The sequence below is a fragment of the Alligator sinensis genome, unplaced genomic scaffold, assembly GCF_000455745.1.
Source record: "Alligator sinensis unplaced genomic scaffold, ASM45574v1 scaffold444_1, whole genome shotgun sequence".
Taxonomy (NCBI): domain Eukaryota; kingdom Metazoa; phylum Chordata; order Crocodylia; family Alligatoridae; genus Alligator; species Alligator sinensis.
The window spans coordinates 537,432-545,356 of NW_005841886.1; positions in this window are offsets into that span (position 1 = coordinate 537,432).

The window sequence follows — 7,925 nt, forward strand, 5'->3', positions numbered from 1 at the left end:
CACCCGCCCCCCCACATATAAAAAAAAAAAAAAAAAAAAAAAAAGCCCCGCACTTACCGGCTGCTTCAGTGGCAATCAGGGCCTCTGAGGGCAGTGGGGGGCAACGGGGACCCCCCCCCCACCACCGCCTGGCTCCATGGCATGGGTGCAGTGCTGCATGCTGTCTGGGAGCTGAGGCCATTGGGGCTGAGTGGTGCCAGGCTGCAGCTGACTGCTGGAGCCACCCCAGCTCCCAGACAGCACATGGTGCCCTGCCAAGCCATACTGCACCCACACGATGTGACAGCTGCCGTGCAGGTACCAGGTGGGGGTGGGGGCAATCCCCACTGCCCCACGCTGTGCGGGGGGCTCTGCCATGAGCCCTGAGGTCCTGATCACTGCTGCTGCAGCAGGTGAGTGCAGGGCTTTATTTATTTTTAAGTGCCGGGAGGCTGGGTCTGGGTTGGGGATTGAGCCAGGCAGGGCAGCCATGGGGGCTTCTCCCATGGCTCCTCCGGCTGTGCCTGCCTCTGCCCCTGTGGGGAGAGCCGTGGCAGAAGCCCCCATGGCACAAGGGCTGTGGTGCTGTGCTGGACTATTCCAGGGGGCACCTCCGAAACATTCTGAAACATCCAAAAAGTTTCGGGTGTTTTCGTTTAGTTTCAGAGCCTTCCATTTCATTTCGGATTTGGTGTTTTGGGAGCCAAAATGGGCTGAAACACCTCCGAAATGACACAGCTGCCGAAATTTTGCACAGCCTTAGTATACAGCCATATAATGACAGTTTTCAGTGTTTGGACATAATTCAGCTTTGCCCACACTAGTCTGCTAAGCGTGGTGTTAGAGATAGGCTCCAGCTGGGGTATTAGAATTGGCAGGGTACACATGTGAGGCCAAAATTTTAGCTGCAAACAAATCTAGACTACCTGGTGTTCTGTGGATTATAGAACCCTCCCCTATTCTCTTCCCTTCTGTCAGAAAATATCAAGCATCTTTCATCCACCTTCCTCTAAGCTATGGATATTACACTTGCCCCAATCCCTGCCCCACCCCAGGTCAGATCCAGACCACAGGGTTCCTTGGAGACTGAACCTTGACCCAGCAACAGTCAAGCAAGTGGTGGCAGCAGTGGCATAAATGGTAGCGAGCCAAACAGTGGCAGGATGAGAGGCACTGTGTTGGCATAGCCATTTCTCACCCCACTGCCAATGAAGGTCATTTCCAAAGAGGCCTCACAGCCCTGAGTTCTGTCCCTGCCTTCTGCTTATGCAATCCCTGAATTCCCAGGCCCAGCTGGAGCCCTATGAACTGAAAGAAAGAAAGAAAGAAAGAAAGACTTTTTTTTTTTTTTTTTTTTTTTTTTTTTTTCTTTTAGGGGGGTTTTTTTCGGGGGAGTTGGGATTGTTACAAGAGCAGGCTAAGAAAAATACACTTTGCCATTTTAAAAGAATACTGGTAAGTTTCTTCTCTTCCCCTATGCTTTGGAACAGAGACTTGAAAACTGGGACAAAGTGGACTTTGTCTCAAAGATATGCCTTCTGTTCTCCCTGTGAAAGCCCACTGAACATTACCAAATTATAAACCTTCGACAAATCTCAATGCTTTGCCCCAGCGTGAGCAGCCGGGGGTGTTACAGGGCGAGGAGCAGGCGCCCCGCCTCGACTCGGCAGAGTGCCCCCTCGAGGGCCCAGCGTTCCTCGAAGGTGGGCACCGTCCACCGCAGGACCGCGTGCTCAAACTCGAGCAAGAGGCAGGCCCGCACCAGCAGGCGGAAGAGCTGCAGGGCGTCGACCATCCCGGTCCGGCGAGCCAAAAGAAAGAAAGAAAGGACTCTTGAAGCCAGATCCAGCCCGCAGGCTATATGTTTGAATCCCCGACTCTAAGTGTCCACCGACTTCACTTCCTCCAGCAGGCAGCAGCATAGTCCCTGGGGATGAACATCACCAGCATGATGCCCAGGCTTGACATGCATGAAGCATTTCACCCTCTGGTAACTGAGGCCCATGATTGAACATACAAGCAGCACCAAGAACAAGAAGTCACTATATCTGGTGAGAGGGGCAACACTCCCCTTCTTGCCTTTGGGCATGGGAGCTTCCACCAGTATGCATACCAACCAAAATAGTTATAAGGGAGTTGTTGCTAGAGATGATGCAATCCTGCCCAGTTCCCATTATACAAAGATGGGAATATTTTGTAAGTTCTAAACTGATGACCCTGAAGACAAAGGGCAAAGCTTTCAAAATAGCCTGAGGGCTCTTTTATATGGAGACACCTAGGGAGGGCACTGACAGACAAGAAAAAACAGCACTTTACCAAAATAGGAAGTGTGACAGTTTGACCTGGTTCCCCAGCATCTGTATAGATCAGGAGCTTCAGTGGAGCTTTTTGGCACTTTTATCTAATAGCTGATTCAGTCAGCTATTAGATAAAAGCACCAAAAAGCCCTGCTGAAGTGCCAGATCTATACAGACATTGGGTGACCTGGGTCAAACTAACACAATGCCTCTACTGGGTATGTATGCGCTTCATGAGGGGGCGCACTGAGATGAAAATAAAGTACTGGGGGTTTTTTCCCACATCTGTAATATGCCTCAGGAACAGGAAAATTACCCTACATTAACAAACTAAAAGGCCTTAATTCAAAGGGGTTTCATTTACTTTGAAAGTTAATTAAGATATGTCAGCTGAGGGACACCTTCCTTCTGGCTAAAAGTGCCCACACAAAGTGGAATGCAATTTCACTGGCCCACTTTAAATTCATGCTTTTAGTTATTTCAGATTAGTTTTGTTAAGTGTCCCCAACAAGACAATCTTAAAGAGCCTTTGAGAACCTGCAGGGATTAGGCTCTTGCACCATTTTAAGTGCTTTCAAATTTATTATCCCAGAGCTCTACATAGTCACAAAACAAAGCAAGGCATCTGCTTCTCACCCAGCCAAATAATTTTACAGGGGAGAAGGCAGGTGGACAAGCAAGGCCTGCAGCATCTGTGCCCACTACATGATGTTAAGTTCTGGGACCACATTTTCCAGTGCCCTTCTACCCAGCAGCTACCTGGTAATCTCAGGCACTTTGGAAAAATCTCACCTCTGTATTGCTAAAAGCTGAGCATTTCTGAAACAGCACAGTGCCTGGAAAGCAGTGTGGCAGACACAGATGGCTGGTGGAATTTAATTTGGCTCAGTTTATTTGATTAGCATATGAAGTCCTCTCCTGGGGCTGCCTCCTGCCCCAAGAATTGCTCTGGCTTAGCCTTCACCATATGGAGTAGTGTTTCTGTAATATTTATTTCCCTGCTCTCCATCCTGTGTGAATTGAGAATCTGTGGGAAAAACCCTCTGTATACAGCACAGCAAACAAAAGGAGGATGAGGAAACAACTCCGGCCCTTTTCATCCATCCCTGCCCTTTACCAGTGGGCTGACAGCAACCTCCTATTAACAATGGCTGCAGAGCTCCAGACACCATTCCAGGCCCTGTATGAACCACAGTGCCTTTGGGGGCAGGCTGGGAAAGCAGGTCCTTTGGTTCTGAACACAGAAGCAGGTGAATACACTTGACATGCAGGTGACCTCTCCTAGCTTGTAGTAACAGTAAGATTATTTGTGGGCCCAGTGAGCCAAGGCTGCCCATGTGTTTGACTTGCTGAGTGTTGGTGGCCTGTGTGTTTGGGTGGACGCTCTGAGCAGCTGGGAGTGCTCCTAGCTGGGTGATTGCTGCCTGACAGAAGTCCTAACAAGAGGGTGGAACCAGTCCAGGTCCAGGAGGGTATAAAAGGAGACTCCACCAGCAACCAGGGAGAGAGTTAACAGGGGCAGCAGACAGGGAAGTTTACAAGTCAGTTCTCAGGGCAGTTTGCTGCCCTCCTCTTTGAAAGGGAGCCTTTAAGGTGTACTCTTTGTTTCATTCAGAGTAATTAACTTAGATATATTTAGTGTAAGTAGCTAAAGTATTGGTCTAACTGCCAAGTTTAAGTCCCTTGTTCATGGGTGACTGGTGCTGCCCTAGTCAGGGGGGCACATGCTCCCCCCCCCCCACGACCAGTCCCACCGACCGGGGTGGGGCTCCCCCCGCAACCAATCCAGTGGACGGAGGGGGGGCTCCCCCTTGGGCAATCCTGCCAGAAGCAGCTACAGCAATCACAGTGATTGGCTGGTGCTTGCAAGGGGTGCACTGGTGTTCCCACCTGCCTCCTCCACCCATTGCTTAAGCGGTGAGCACAGCTGGTCAGGGGGTGCATGTGCAACCTCATACACCCCCTACGCATAGCCACTGCCCTTGTTTAACTAGAGTTGAATGAGGGGGAGTTTGCTAGGGAGTTTGCCTGGAAACATAGGCGACATGTGCCTCCTGAGGCTGGCAGGGCATGGTGACCGCCCGTAGACAGTGATGCAGGCATCGACGGTAAGGGCGGGCCGAGTGGGGACTGTCCGTAGGCGGCCATGGCAGTAGCAGCAGCATGGGGGGAGTCCCACCACAGCCAATCACCAACCGGGGGCAGGGGTCCTGCCACAGCCGGATGCCAAGCCTGGAATTGCTGGCGGTGTGCCCGGAAGTGCCAGCAGCATTTCTCAGGGGGGCAGCAGCACTCTGCCTGCCCCTCCTGCCCATCGCCTAAGTCGAGAGCACTCACGCTCAGGGGGGGCACCAGCACTCTCAGGGGATACATGTGCACCACCTACGCCTCACCTATGCCTGGAAACTCTCTCAAGTGTGTTCACTGTAAGCTTGGTAAAAGGAAGCAAGTTAGCGGGGAAAAGGGAACCTTTTGGGACCAAGGAGCAGTGAACAGGCAGCTTACATGGGAGTTTACTAGGGAAGGTGTGCTTGGAAAGAGAAGAAGAAAGAGAGAGGCAGTGGATTAAGAGACTCAGAGAGATGGATGGAGGACATCACAATGCCAGAGCCACTGCCACTGCCAGCTCTTCCTCTGCTTGCACCCACAAGGCTTCTTTACAGGCAGGATGGCTCACCATTGAGGCTTCCACACAGGTTCCCACACAGGTCCTGGTTTGCCACTGTAGTGACTCCAGCTTGTAGTTCCTTCCAGTGACAGCTAGGTCAGGGGATGCCTGCAGTGTGAATGGTGTCTCCTGATGGTGTCCCTCAGGGAGGAGGCAAGAGAGATACTGGAGGAGATGGCAAGGCTTCAAAGCATGCTCTGCCATAAGGACTTTATCAATTCAATGCTGGAAGAGACCTCTGGACTGCAGAGTTGGAACTGCCAGAGGCAGTGTGAGAGAAGGAAGAAAACATGGACTCCTCCTGAAATGGTTTGCCTGGATCCCTAGCAACAGAGAAGGAGGAGATGCAAAAGCACCAGGCCAGGCATCTCCAAGGCTGGGAGAATTGACACCACCACCAGTAAGATGAAGTGACAATTGGGCGGGGGGGTCAGGTTTAGGTTTAGGGTTAAGGGACTAGGAATGGCCAGTAACTGTGTGACCTCCCCTTGGCAATCAGGAAACCTAGATTCCTTTCTGTTTCCCAGAGCAAATTGTCCCCTTCTGTCAGGGGCTTCCCCTTAGTCATCCACAGTGGGGATGGACCCTCCTCCCCTCTAAAAACCCTCTTCCCGAGGGACTCACAACTCCCGCAGCTTTTGGAGAGTTAGGCTCATCTCCAATGGTGGGTTGGGGCAAGGCGTCCTCCCTCGCTGGGTGGTCAACCTGTGCTGCTTGCTGCAGGAGCTCAGCTGCCTCATGCAGCCTTCCAGCCTGTTCTCCACCCTGTGCACTACCCCGTGCACTGAAGGGTGTGCCTGGCTCATGCAGGGAAGGGGACCTGCACTGCCTTGTGCAGTTGCAGCATCCCATCGGCTACCGCCCTTCTCTCCGCCCCTGTGCCGTGCCTGTGCACCACAGGGGTGCCTGCCTCATGCAGGGTTGGGGACCAGCGCTGCCTCGTGCAACTGCCAAGGTCCCTTCAGCTCTCCACTGGCCCCGTGCACCAGTCTGTGCACCAAAGGGGCTGGATTCCTGTCTCGGGCAGGGTTGGGGACCCGTGCTGCCTCGTGCAGCCACTGAGGTCCCGTCCACTCCCAGCCCCGCGCAGAGACCCGTGCACTAAGGGCTCCTGCCTTGTGTAGGGTTGGGGAACTGTGGTGCCTCATGCAGCTGCTGAGCCTCCATGCACTGACCCATGCACCATTGCCACACTCTTCCCACAGCAGGGCTAGGATGCAGCTGCCCGTTGCTTCTCCCTTGCTGGAGGTGTCTTCAGTGCACTTCTGGAGCAACAGCTCCACCCTGCTGGTCAGCTCTACCAGTTCTTCTGCAGCCCTCATCTTCATCATCCCTCCTCTGAAGCCGCCCGTGTGCTTGGAATAGCAGTGGATGTGATATACTTTGACTTTAGCAAGGCATTTGATACAGTCTCCCACAACATTTTTGCAAGCAAGCTAAGGAAGTATGGATTAGATGAATAGACAGTAAGGTGGATAGAAAACTGGCTGGATCACCAGGCTCAAAGGGTAGTAGTCAATAGCTCGATGTCTAGGTGGCAGCCAGTATCAAGTGGATTGCTTCAGGGGTTGGTCCTGGCACCTGTTTTGTTCAATATATTCATCAATGATCTGGAAGATGGGATGGCTTGTACCATCAGTAAGTTTGCAAATGATGCCAAGCTGGGGGAAGTAGTAAGTACACTGGGGTTAAAGCTAGGATCCAGAGAGACCTAGACAAATTGGAGGATTTTTCCAAAAGAAATGTCATGAGGTTCACTAAAGAGAAGTTCAAAGTCCAGCACAGAACCATCCCATGCACCGGTACCAGCTGGAGACTGATTGGCTAAGCAGCAGCTCTGCAGAAAAGGACCTGGGGGTTACAGTGGACAATAAGTTGAATAGGAGTCAACAGTGGGTCCTTGTTGCCAGGAAGGCAAATGGCATACTGGGCTGCCTTAGCAGAAATTTTGCCAGCAGGTCAGGAGAAGTGATTCCTCCCCTGTATTCAGCACTGGGGAGTCCACATCTGGAGTATTGTGTTCAGTTCTGCACCCCCCACTACAGAAAGGATGTGGACAAATTTGAGGGAGTCCAGCAGAGGGCAATGAAAATGTTTAGAGAGCTGGAGCACATGACTTATGAGGAGAGGCTGAGGGAGCTGGATTTATTTAGTCTGCAGAAGAGAAGACTGAGAGGGGATTTAATAGCAGCCTTCAACTATCTGAAGGGAGGTTTGAAAGCGAATGGAGCTAAACTGTTCTCAGTGGTGGCAGATGATAAAACAAGGAGCAACAGTCTCAATTTGCAGCAAGGGAAGTTTAGGTTAGATATTAGGAAAAACTCTCTCACAAGGAGGATGGTGAAGCACTGGAACAGGTTACCCATGGAAGTTGTGGTTCAGGGCTCCCAGGGCAGGACAGCAGGGTGGGGAGCCCCGAGCCACATCCACCCTGTGCACAAATGGGGGGGGGGATGCAAGGAGTGAGGAGTATCCAGATGATGTTAAGTAATATATGTTTCACTATCATGAGACTCACACAGAGATAATAACAGTGGTCTTCACTGGCTCCAGTTCCATGTGGAAACTGGGACCAACAAACAGCTGATTGTCAGTCCCAGCCACCACACACTATACTGAAGCTAGTTCACAATTCTGGTGGAAGGATTAGGATCAACAAATAGCTGTTTGTCAGCCCCAGTCCCAGCATGGCACTGGAGCTCCAACAGTCAGCTGTTTTTTGCCTGCACCACCATCTCTAGCCCTGCCCACAGGGTTGAGATCATAGTAAGCATCATAAGTAACTGCTCAGAAACCTTTCTGGCTCATAGCAACAATTACTATGATCTAAATAAAACATGTCCTAAATGTAATATGCAACAAGGCCCTCAATTACACATTTGGATATTCTGGACCCCAGCTACGCTGCCCTGAAAAATAAAGACCAGGCCTTTAAGCTAATGCATGAAGCCAAAGAGCAAAGCAAGGGGAAGGTTTTATAT